The 11,071-nt window shown below is 42.6% G+C and overlaps 1 protein-coding gene across 10 annotated transcripts in view; it reads left to right on the top strand.

The window, feature by feature from the left end:
- The first annotated feature begins 300 nt into the window (after nt 1–300).
- The window catches only part of CCSER1 (coiled-coil serine rich protein 1), a 723,849-nt gene continuing 713,078 nt past the window's right edge, over nt 301–11,071 (top strand). For all 10 annotated transcript variants that reach the window (XM_069784531.1, XM_069784559.1, XM_069784615.1 and 7 more), the window contains exon 1: nt 301–518. The gene's annotated coding sequence lies outside the window, so the exon portion shown is untranslated. The remainder of the gene's footprint in view (nt 519–11,071) is intronic.

Raw genomic sequence — 11,071 nt, 5'->3', positions numbered from 1 at the left:
GGCAGGTGGCAACGCGTCGGGGGGTGCGGCGGGGGGTGGGAGAGGCACGGACAGACACGGGGGCGCGCAGCGCGACCAACCCCCGCGCCACGCCGCACGTACTCATCACTCACACACACACACTCATCTCACACACACTCACACGCAGAGAGAGAGAGGCCGCCCTGCGCCGCGCCGCGGGCACAGGCGCACCGCACCGGCACAGGCGCGAAAGCGCCGCCCCGGCCCGCCCCCGCCCGCCGCCTCCCTCCCTCCCTCCCTCCCCACGCCGCGAATCCTCCTGCCGCGCACACACACACACACACACGGCCGGCCGTAACATGACTGACTGACTGGGGCGCCGCCGCTCCGGACGGATTATTCACCCCGCGCCGGGGGGACGCAGGAAACCACCCACCCACCCAGTCACCCACCCAGCGCGCAAGCGGGGCGGTGGCGGCGCCGTAGCGGGGCCAGGAGGGTCCCCAGCCCCCGCCGGCGGACGGCGAGCGCCCCGGGCGCTGGAGGAGCCCGGCCAGGTAACACGTCAATCCCCCGGGCGCTGACGCCGGGCTGAGCTTGCCGGCGCGGCGTGAGGGGGAGCCGGCGCAGGCCGCGGGGCGCCGCCGGGTTCCCGGCGTGTGGGTGCCCCGGGGTGGTGGTGGTGGGGGTTGTTGGCGGGAGAGGGCAGGGGTGTGCGGCGGTGGGGGCCGCCTCGCCTCCCAGGTGCGGAGGTGATGCGGGCGGACCCCCTCCCCCCCCCCCCCGTTCGCCTGGCCTCGCCTTCCCCGCCGGCGGGGCGGCGGCTGCCGGCCGCCCTGCGTCGACCCGCGGCGTGGCTGCAGTGGTGGCGGCGGAGGATCGGGGCTGCCGGTGCCGCAGCTCCGCGCTGATCCCCGGGAGCCGCGCTCCGGTAGCGGCGGGGATTAGCGAGGCCGGCCGGCCGGCTGGGGAGCGGGTGGCAGGGCGGGGGGGACACCGACACAAGCGTCTTGGTGGCGGGGTGGGCAGGGGCTCGGCGCCCGCAGGTGTCACCCGGGGGCCGGCCCAGCCCGGGGCAGAGGCAGCGCCAGCGGGGCCGCGGGGAGGGGGAGGCCCGGGGGGGGGGTGTGGGGCCCGCCGGGCCCGGCCTGCGGTGGGGCGCACCGCGGGGAGCCGGTGCCGCGGCGGCTGCACCTCTCTCTGGGAGTCAGCTCCGGCCTCGCCGCTGCAGGTGAAGGGGACGAGGATCAGGTCCTTTTTTTTGTTTGTGTGTTTTTGGCGTTTCTTGTTCTCCCCCGCCCCCCTCCCGTGTTTGTTAAGCAGTCTGCAGTTAACCTGTGGGGATGGCAGGGGGAAGTGGTTTCAGAAACGTGAATGGGTAGGGCCGAGGCACTGGCCGTCGTGTGTGGCCCTTGCCGTGGGGTTGGATTTGGAGGCAGGAGCTGGATCCTCCTGCCTGTGTTTTCCAAAATTGCGTGGCCTTTTAAAAAGTGGAGCAGATGGTGATGGTAGTGCTTATTATGGAAGAGGTTCGTGAAAATCCCATATTTCTGCTAGACAGTTTTGGTGTTGCTTCTCCTGGCTGAAAGTGGTTATCTTTCACGTTTGCCAAGGAAAAGAATGTTGCAGCGAGTTGCCTTGCAAAGGAACAGGGTGGTTCTGCTTTTCCACAGAGAAGGGAACCCCCCACAGCTTTATGTTTCCCTCTTGCATTCACGATTGACAACAGTAAGTGTCTTAGCATAGAGGGAAACTGCGGTACACTTTATTTTCTTATTGTACACCTTTATAGTTGAATGGAACTAGACGGGAGACTCAGAATCTTCTCTCATCCTTTTCTATGCCAGATGTGTTTTTCTATCTAGTATATATTGCACTTGAAATGTTAAACTCTCAGGAGGCACGGAGGTGGGGTTGTGAGGCAAGGTCTACTAGTTACTTCAAACAATTCTCCTTGCTCATACTTAAGAAAGAGAGAAAGGAACATCTTGTAAAAGCAGCTGAGGAATATATAAAAGTGAAATATTAATGAACTGGAAAAGCTCAGATAGCAAAGACATTGCACCTAATCATTCAGGAGTGTTCTTGTCCTCTTTACAACTCCTCATTGTATGTGTCTCTAGTACAAATGCAACTGGTATAAAGGACAGCGATATTTGTATTTATCTAGCTAGAAGTAGTAATATTACATAAAATATTTTTTGCATTGGTGATCAACTCTGCAGTGGCTTGATTTAGCCATGATTTTTAAGGCTGCTGTAGAACAGAGAGTTATTGCAGAAACAGTAAAAAATATTTCAAGAATGTTTTCTTAGAAATAGAGATGGGAAGGGCTGACTCAGACCTGGAATAACCCTGAGGAACGACTAGCCTTAGAAAGTCCTCTTAGAGACATGATGATGATGAATCTTTTCACCCTGAAGTTGTTATTCATCTCTAGCATCCCAAATAGAAAGCAACATCCCCTAAATAGGCAGCACTGTCTCAGGAGAAGGTAATAACACATGGCTGTCCAGGATCCGCTGAAAGCGTGTCATACAAACAAGGGATATTTTATGCAAATTGGGGTTCCTTTACCCCTTGGAGTGCGGAGTGCAATGGTCCCTGTAGTTTGAAGAACTTCCCTGGTTTGGCTTGGAGGGCTACTAAGTGCAGCAGCTTTCTGCGGCATTTTGGTGAGGGAATTTAGTTCAGTGGGAAAGTTGTCTGTCAGCCCACAGGGTGAAGTCCTGTAGCCCTGGCTGTAGTCCCTGGCAGGACTTTTTGGAATAGGTGGTGCACATTGGCTTGAGCAAGGCCTGCCTTCTAGAGACCTTGGTGCAGGCCTGAGTAGGGGGACAGACATGGGGAGCTGTAACAGAAGGAGGACCTGGAACAGTACCCAGGGTATGTACCACGACTGGGTTGCAAGAGATGGCATTTGGTATTTAAGTCTGTTGGAAGATGCTGAAAAATATCTTGTGTCATTGGACCTAAGCATATGGTTGTGAGAGAGCACGATCTCTCATGCTGCGTAAACTGTGTGTGGTTGAGCTTGTCCTTGATTCAAGCCTAATGCCTCACATAAGCCTTTGTAGTTAATAGCTGGATGTTGAACAACTTAAAATAAATTTGGCAATGTTTTTGTTCGCTAGATAGGGTGTTTCATAAATTGCAAGGGAGATGTAGAGATGTTGCTCCATCTGGACAAATTCCCACTCTTCCATGAAGGTTCATGGAAGATACTATGGCTTTGTTGGATTAGCCCATCTGGAGTATTTGGAAGGTCAGAATTGCATAAGGTCAATGTATGGTTTTTATGTGGTGTTGGTGAATTGCACAGATACAAGTCACTGAGAAAAGTGTTTTGTCAAAATAAATAATGGTAGATTTTGAAAAACATAAAAATCTGCACATTCTGAGGACATGACATTTTTGTAGAGTTTAAGTTCCTGGATTGTTTTCACTGTACTTCTTGGAGGTGTCCTAATATAAGGAGGATGTGTATTTGCCAGGTGTTACAGACCTTTGAGGCAAGGTAAGAAGTAAAAGCTGCACAGCTGTTTTTCTGAGGTTGATTAGTACAAGTAAAGCATGAGATGAAATAGCATTTGTGTGTCAGTGAAAGCATTAATGGGAAAGAAACCTTATAGACACTTCAAGTCAAATTAATAAGCAGTGTGCACTTTATTTTTGGAATAACTACCAGCTTGTTAGGGGGAAGAACCTAACTATATCCTCTACCTTGCAGAAGTTACTGCTTGTTATAAGATTCAGTGCCTTAATTCTTCCCCTTGTGAGTAGTTTTGCTGCAATTGAAGGGGCTCACACAGGATGGGGAAACAAGAGGAAACGTATACATAAGTAATGGCAAGTAGGGGCTGCGTTTGTTTCCTGAGAAATAACTATGCAGCTTCATCAGGCTTTTCTCTCATTATTGCATTTATTTGACAGTTTTCTGCAATGGTAGTAAACTGGGTTACCTTGATAAAGTAAATATACTTTTGTATTAGATTTCAGCTGTTGAATGTGCTGGCTGTGTGAGATGGCATGTATAATACAGAACTTGCAAGCACTTAAAATGTGTAGTGTTATTTGTACTTGTAACATTTCATGTATATTCCTATGCTTCAGCAAGGCCTATAACTTTGAGATTATGGAAGATGCAGCCATATATTTTACATGCAACTGTATTAAAACTCTATAGCTGTTTGCTAGTTAAACGTGTGGTTCCTTGTACTTAGCACTTTTTGACTTGTTCTTACTGCACTACATGTGTATCGCTTAGACAATATAAACTCGCACACTCTGTGACTGAAGACTAGTATAATTTCTCCATTGTATGGCAACAAAATGTTAATGTTTAATACAAAGTCTACTGCTTTTACCTGAAATGTGATGTCCTGTACGGGATAGTTGTTTTATAATAAAATACAATGATAGCGTAAGGGAAAAGAAACCACAGGCAAGCAAAAGCAGAAAAGTCCTGGATGTGCAAAAAGTAAGAATTTTTTAAAATGTATGCTGTAGTCTGTTGCATGTGTTTTGTAATTCTGCACAAAGACTAAAAAAATAAAAAAAAAATACCCCAAATAAGTTTCTGAGGTGTATTATAAGATCTGAATGATCATGTTTCTGTATCCAGATGTTCCAAGTTGACTATAGATGGTACTACTTTTTTGCCCAGGTTATTGCTATGAAAGCCCCATATGAGGTATGAATGTAATTATTTTCTTCATAGATGGGAAATTGAAGCAGTGATTGCATTGAAATCACACAGTTGATTTGTGATAAAGAGAGCTGAACTGGAATATGCATCCCAAGCCCCACAGTCTTATCTTAATGACTTAATTGTGTTAGTATAGTTTGGTTTTTTTTTTTATAATTTGGCATAGATGTGGAAACTTCCTACAGATCCAGTTGCAGGATTTGAGTGTAAAGTTACGCAGCATTTTCTCTATAAAGACTAATTACTAGCAGATTATTTTTTTTTTTCAGTCTAGGAGAAAAAGATTTCCTGGATTTTGTTTTGTTGTTAAGTTTGAGAGAAAGCAGTTCAGCGCTCCTCGAATGTAAAGACACTTTTACATTATTTAAGGAAATACCACTTAATTTTTTATAATGCTCTAGCATATCAGGAATTTGATCAAGCTCAGTCAGTAATGTTTATAAGAAAGAGTCACAGCTGCCTTCCAGTATGAAGAACCAGTTGTGACAGACTGGTAGGAAGCTTTAAAAAATACTCTTTGCCTATACATTTTGGTAGTGCACATTTTTGCATCTGAAAATACATTGATTGGTTCTAGTGCATTTCCAGCTCTGGCTTTCTTCTCTGTTTTTGCTGCTTTCACTCTTGCTTTCAGGCCTCTTTCCTGCTTCTTCTTTGATGTGCCATCTTGATGTGATCTCTTCAAATGTTTTAATGTGAAAACAGCAGCTCTCAAGTGATTCACTGATTTTGTATAGTACAGTGAGATTTAGGTTTGGGTGAGAGTATAGAAATGTTCAACAGGTTCCTCGTTTGTATGTTGCTTGTGACTTAGTCTAAGCCTTGTCATTTGAAGCAGAACCTGTGAAGCAATGACATCTGTGCAAATGTCACCTTCCAATGATGTTAACCTGTCATCGTTAGCTATGCTAGCAAAATCTCAGACCCTGAGAAAGATGGAGTCACCTGGTGAAGTCAGAACGTGGTAGGAGGCGTGTGCTGTGCTAAGGTGGTAATGGCAGCCTCTGCCAGTAGCCAACTAAACCAGCATTCTGTGCTTTGTATCTTGTTCTGTGTGCTAGGTAGTAGTTCCAAATTCTACAGTGTATTCTAGCTATATTTAGCGCAATGACAGCCCGGGGGGGTATATTTGTGAACTATCCTGGCTCATTTTTTTATTTATTCATTCATGTAAAGTGGTTTGTAGTCATTTTTTACTATATGACTAGTGAGGAGAGAGAAGAATGAAGTTTTGCTATAAATTCTCAGAGAAGTTTTGGCCATTTAAGCCAGTGGCAGAACTGCTCCTGATTTGAATAGGAGCCTTGGTGGCTGTTTTAACAGGTTTTACAACTTTAAAATATGCAGGCTGGATTCTTGATGACCAACTGAACATGTTGTGGCACAAGTACAATGGAAGTAGAGTAACAGTCTTGCCAAAAATAAGATTGCCTTTCATTTTCTTCATTAATTGTCACCATACTTATTACATTAGTTGTGCAAGAAAAATAATATTTATTCTGCTGTTAACACAGAAGCTTTAAATAAGAACTTAATCTATATACTGAAAGGATGAAAGTGCTAACAAGCTGATTTTGTTTGCAGTATTCAGAAATACTAATAAACTGCCTTAGTAAGCAGATTCTTCCAATGATATATTAATGTTTTTTCTCTTGATACTGCTGAAGGGAGGCGACTGGCAGAATATGGCAATAGGAAAAATGATGTGGCTTTCTCCATATTTATTTAAAGTGATGCTGCAAGTCGATGTATATTCTACATTCTTTCAGATTCACAGACCTCTCAAACACCTTGAGAGCAGATTATGCCTTCAGCTGTGAGAGCAAGGTATCAAGTGTGCTTAAAATGACAAAGTAGCTATAGATAATAAGTATCAAGAAATATTAAAAATTTAATATGTATTGATATTTAAAACAAGTATTGTTGGGACACAGAGGATCTGTAGGAAATGGCATTTACAAATTGATATCATGTAACACAAATGTTGTTTTCCATATGCATGTAGAAGTGCAAACATTGTGTATAATCGCTTGTTGCATGACTACTTGGCTATTTGGAAAAAAACCATGTTGTATGTGAAGGCACACCTGTATGTCTTCCAGAGGCAGTCTATGAAGGCATTCTAATTGCTCCACCTACCTTCCTTCTGTTAGAGGTTAATGAGCTGCCAAGGATCCTGGGGTGGGAGAGCTATGTAGGTATCTTCTCTTTTCTTTGGTTTTGCTGTTTCCCAGTGTAAAAGTAGATGTGATATAAGGAATGTGGTGTGCAGAGGTCGCAGCAAGCTCTGCCCTCATTGTGAGTAGCAAAATAATATGGTTTTGCTTTGTGTGAATTCTCTAGCATTTTGTATCTGTAGTTAGTGCAGCGATTATGCTGTGGGTAGAAGACTCAAGCATCCTAATTTGTTAGTATTTTGAACCCATTTTTTTAATGTAGCAGCTATAAGCTCTGTGAGAAAAGTTGGCCCCGTAAGCCAGTGGCAAAACTGCTACTGATTTTAATGACGCCTTGATTATATCCTTAAATAATACTTTAGTGTCTGTTGGTTTGCTTTGTACAGCATTTGTTTTTGTCAAGGACTGATTTTCAAAAGTTACCGAGCATGTACTGTTTTGATGTTTTTTGTTACATCATTAAATTCTTAGTACCTCTAAAAATTGGGTTATCAAAATTTTTCTTACAATGAGTTGAGAGTCCAGAAGAGTAAGAATAGGAGTTTCAGAATGGTCAAAACACTGCAAATACAATTGATGTGAAAAAGTTCAGTGTGTCCGAAAATGAACTGTACTGTACCTATAGGCACCTATTCTATACTAATGGTAATTATGCAAGGGCACAATATCAGATGGGAAACAAGGCATTTAGAGTTTTTCTGAAGTCCAACTGGAGCAGGGGTTAAAAAGAGCAGGGATGTTAAAATGATTGCCTGGATTTTAAATTTTCAGAAGTTGATGAATAATGGGGAAGTAGAGGAACATAAGATTTGGGAAAACTGTGTTTCAAAATAAAATTGAGAAGAGTGTTGTGGAAAACATGCATATGGAGTAGATGAGGAGGAAGTAGAAGGAATATAGAGACATTAGTTTGTCAGCTGTTAAGAGTTCACACCACAAATGGCTTCTTTTTACTTGGTAATCTTTATTTTATACCTAGCAAACTCTGGGGCATCCACTGAGACAGGGAAGAAAAAGACATAGTGAGATGGTGGGGAATGAAAGAAGAATCAGCTGTTATGTTTTCCCAGCTCTGTGCCTTTGTTCTACTCTACCACAAAAAGGCTGTTAGAAGAAATTCAGGGATTAGTCACATTAGCCACAAGGTAATCTCTATCCTCTCTAAGCCCTCATCTTAACATCCTGATCTTGGTCAAATATGTTTTTGGTGGCTGACTGTCTGTGGCAGGGTCTCAGCAAATTTCACACCAGCCTTTATTACTTGCTCATGGCCCTTAATAAAGGAGTAATAATAATAAGGGAGTAATACACAACTGTCTGTTAATGATAGGTTTTGTTACAGATTAAACTTTTAACAGGCAGAAATCAGAACTAGAAGCTACAAGGCTGTTTTAAACTCTCAGATCTGCAGCTCTGCTACAGTTGTGTGTATTTTTAACATACAGAAAAGTTAGTTTCAACTTTTTTCATTTAGTGTTTGACGTGAGCTAAGAGCATGCAAACAGCAACCTTATGTGGCATAGCTAAAGGCCTAATAACTTGATTATGCATCTGAATCTTTTGTCAAGAGATGCATATCATTTATACCTATAGTAGTTTCAAATTAAGAGTGTTAGCAGATGAAGAAGACTAGGACATTAATAAGACTTGAATGAAGTTTTTAGCTAACCCATCCTGTGAGTTGCCTACAGGGATACGTAATATTCCCTAGAAACCATAGGGATCAATTTTCTGTGGTAAATACTGCATACCTGCATATGTGTATATATATAAAGTACCAATATTCTTTGTGAAAGTCAGAAGGTAAGTTGTTGTGCTTTCAGTTGAAAGCTACTCTCTGTTCTAGCTGTGGAATAGTGAATGGTTCAGAAAAAAGGATTTCTTTCATTTACTTGCTCTAGTACAGTAAAATCCAGACATAAGCTCACAGCTTTTAAAATCTACTCTCAGATCTCTAAATACTTAATAACTGGGGGGGAGAAGATAACACAACAAAAAAATACTACTCATCCTGGTTTTAAGAAGTTTAGTATGTTGTGGGCAAGATGTTTCTGAAAGCTGTATGTTAGCAATACACAACGTTATTTGTAGTCTTAGTTTAAGAGGGCGTTAGGATGATACTATTCATTGAAGAAGGTAAGCAAGAAGTTACTGTTGGAAAAGGGTGTGAGAATTTTAGTTTCTGTCCGTTTTCTCATGCTTTCATTTGAATTTGATTGAGATCCTGCAGTGTAGCTGTTTTTATTGTGATTCTGTATGCTTGGAAAATAGTCAAGGGAAAAAAAGTACTTATGAAGGAAAAAATTCTCTACTCGCATTAATGATTCTTTTTTCCTTACAGTTTGCAATTGCCCAGGACAATGCATGTGGCTTCCAAAATGCTGAAGTTGAACACCAGTGAAATCGTAAAACACTTACACAGCACTATATCTTTATACAGCATTTTCTAAATATAGACTAAGTCCTTGTCATAAAGAGTTTGTACAGTTAAAATAAAACAAGACTTGACATGACACAGAACAGCTTGAGAGAGGCATGAGATCTGTTGGTGAGGAACTGTGAGGATCTGAGTAACTGTTTCAAGTCAAGGATTTGAGGAAGGCTTGAAAGGGCAGTGAAGATGGCCCACCCCCTCACCCCCCAGTTAAAAAAAAAAAAAAAAGAAAAAAGAAAAGATACCGGGATTTGCACTCCTTTTGTTGCTCAGGTTTTGTTACTAGTTTTTACAAACCACTATTTCTTTCTAATTTAGATAGTAAAACCAGTAACTATATAAAATCTATGGAAATTTTTTTAGTAATAAATAGTGAAGGAATTAAAAGCTGTTTACAAATGTAAGCTTATGGGTCTAGATCCTCAGCTAGGGTAATAGTACTGCTTCCTTCAATGGAGCCAAATGCACCTATTGCTTGTCGCTCCTGTTTGGCTTTGTATTTGTTAGGCTGAGCAGTGACTACTGATGGCTGAGTGAAAGAAGGATGGAGTAGGCCGGCAATGCAACAGCTTTTGAAGTACGGTGCCTTTAGCAGCTCTCCCTTAGTATATTGTTGGTTCTTCTCCATTCCTCTTGAAATTGGTTTTCTGTCCTGGAAATTGAAAATGAAGCTTGCAAACCTTTGGTAAATTGTGTTGCTCAGAGTATAGATGAAAACACAATACAGTGGAAATAGCTTATCCTGATTTCCTAAGGAAACAATACTTGCTATCCTACTGTCTTGGTGTATTGTTTGTATATTAATCTGCACCAGATATCTTTGAACTTGATGGTTACTTTCAGCAATATTTGACAAAAGAATGGAAGTCTTAAAACTTAATTAAAGTTTTAATAAGTTTTGCAAAATCAGAGGAGAGAGTGTCTCATGTTTTCTGGCTGAGAGAAAAGCTGCCTGGTGAGCTCATTCTATGATCAGTATCAAAGAATCAGCCTAGGAGAGGAGTCTTATATGTGTCCTGGCCACTGGGAGCTTCTTAGACATTAAAATGAACTAACCACAACATGCAAATCTGTAGGTAACTAGGCCTTGTTAGATCTGGCGCTCATAATGATATGTGAGAAAAAGGTCTGAATGTTTTTTTTAAGTTGTGGGGGTTTTTTTGTGGTGAGTTTTGTCGTTGTTGTTGTGTTTTTTTATTTTTTTTTTGTTTTGTTTAGTGTTTTTTTTTTTGAATGGTCTTCCTCCCTCCCCCTGGGTTATTTTTATATTACCTTTTCCAAAAGCGTAGGGTGGAGCACTCATTCAGGGCATTGGACCGACACCTGCCTGATGAGAATTGATTTGTTTAAGCCTGTATGCTGTGTCCATTTACACCACCTGAAGATTTGGCTTTCTTCTTGTTTTTAATACTTACCTACCTGAAGTCCTCAAGGAAGCATGTTGCAGGTATGGAGCTTTTGTTAAACTCAGCTTTTGACTGAAAAGCTAGCAGGTATTGTGTTTAAGTTAGTCTGTTTTCACTGACATCCAGCAAACCTACCAGCAGAAGCAAAGAAAGCCAGACTTGACTTCTTTCTGTTGTATGGTGTCAGAAAAGGATGGGGAAAGCCCAAACAAACCCTACTGTCAAGAAGGTGCAGATTAATTCGTTTTGCTTTGAACTAATGCACCTAAGTGCTTGGAAGAACAGTAGCCATGCCAACATAGTGAACAGTGTATTGGGCTGGCCATAGTGTAAGTAACCAAGGAAAGATCCCAGTTACAGATACCCAGCTGAAGATGGGATACTA

This window comes from Haliaeetus albicilla, chromosome 1, assembly GCF_947461875.1.
Source record: "Haliaeetus albicilla chromosome 1, bHalAlb1.1, whole genome shotgun sequence".
Taxonomy (NCBI): domain Eukaryota; kingdom Metazoa; phylum Chordata; class Aves; order Accipitriformes; family Accipitridae; genus Haliaeetus; species Haliaeetus albicilla.
This window is presented reverse-complemented; position numbering and strand designations above follow the sequence as displayed.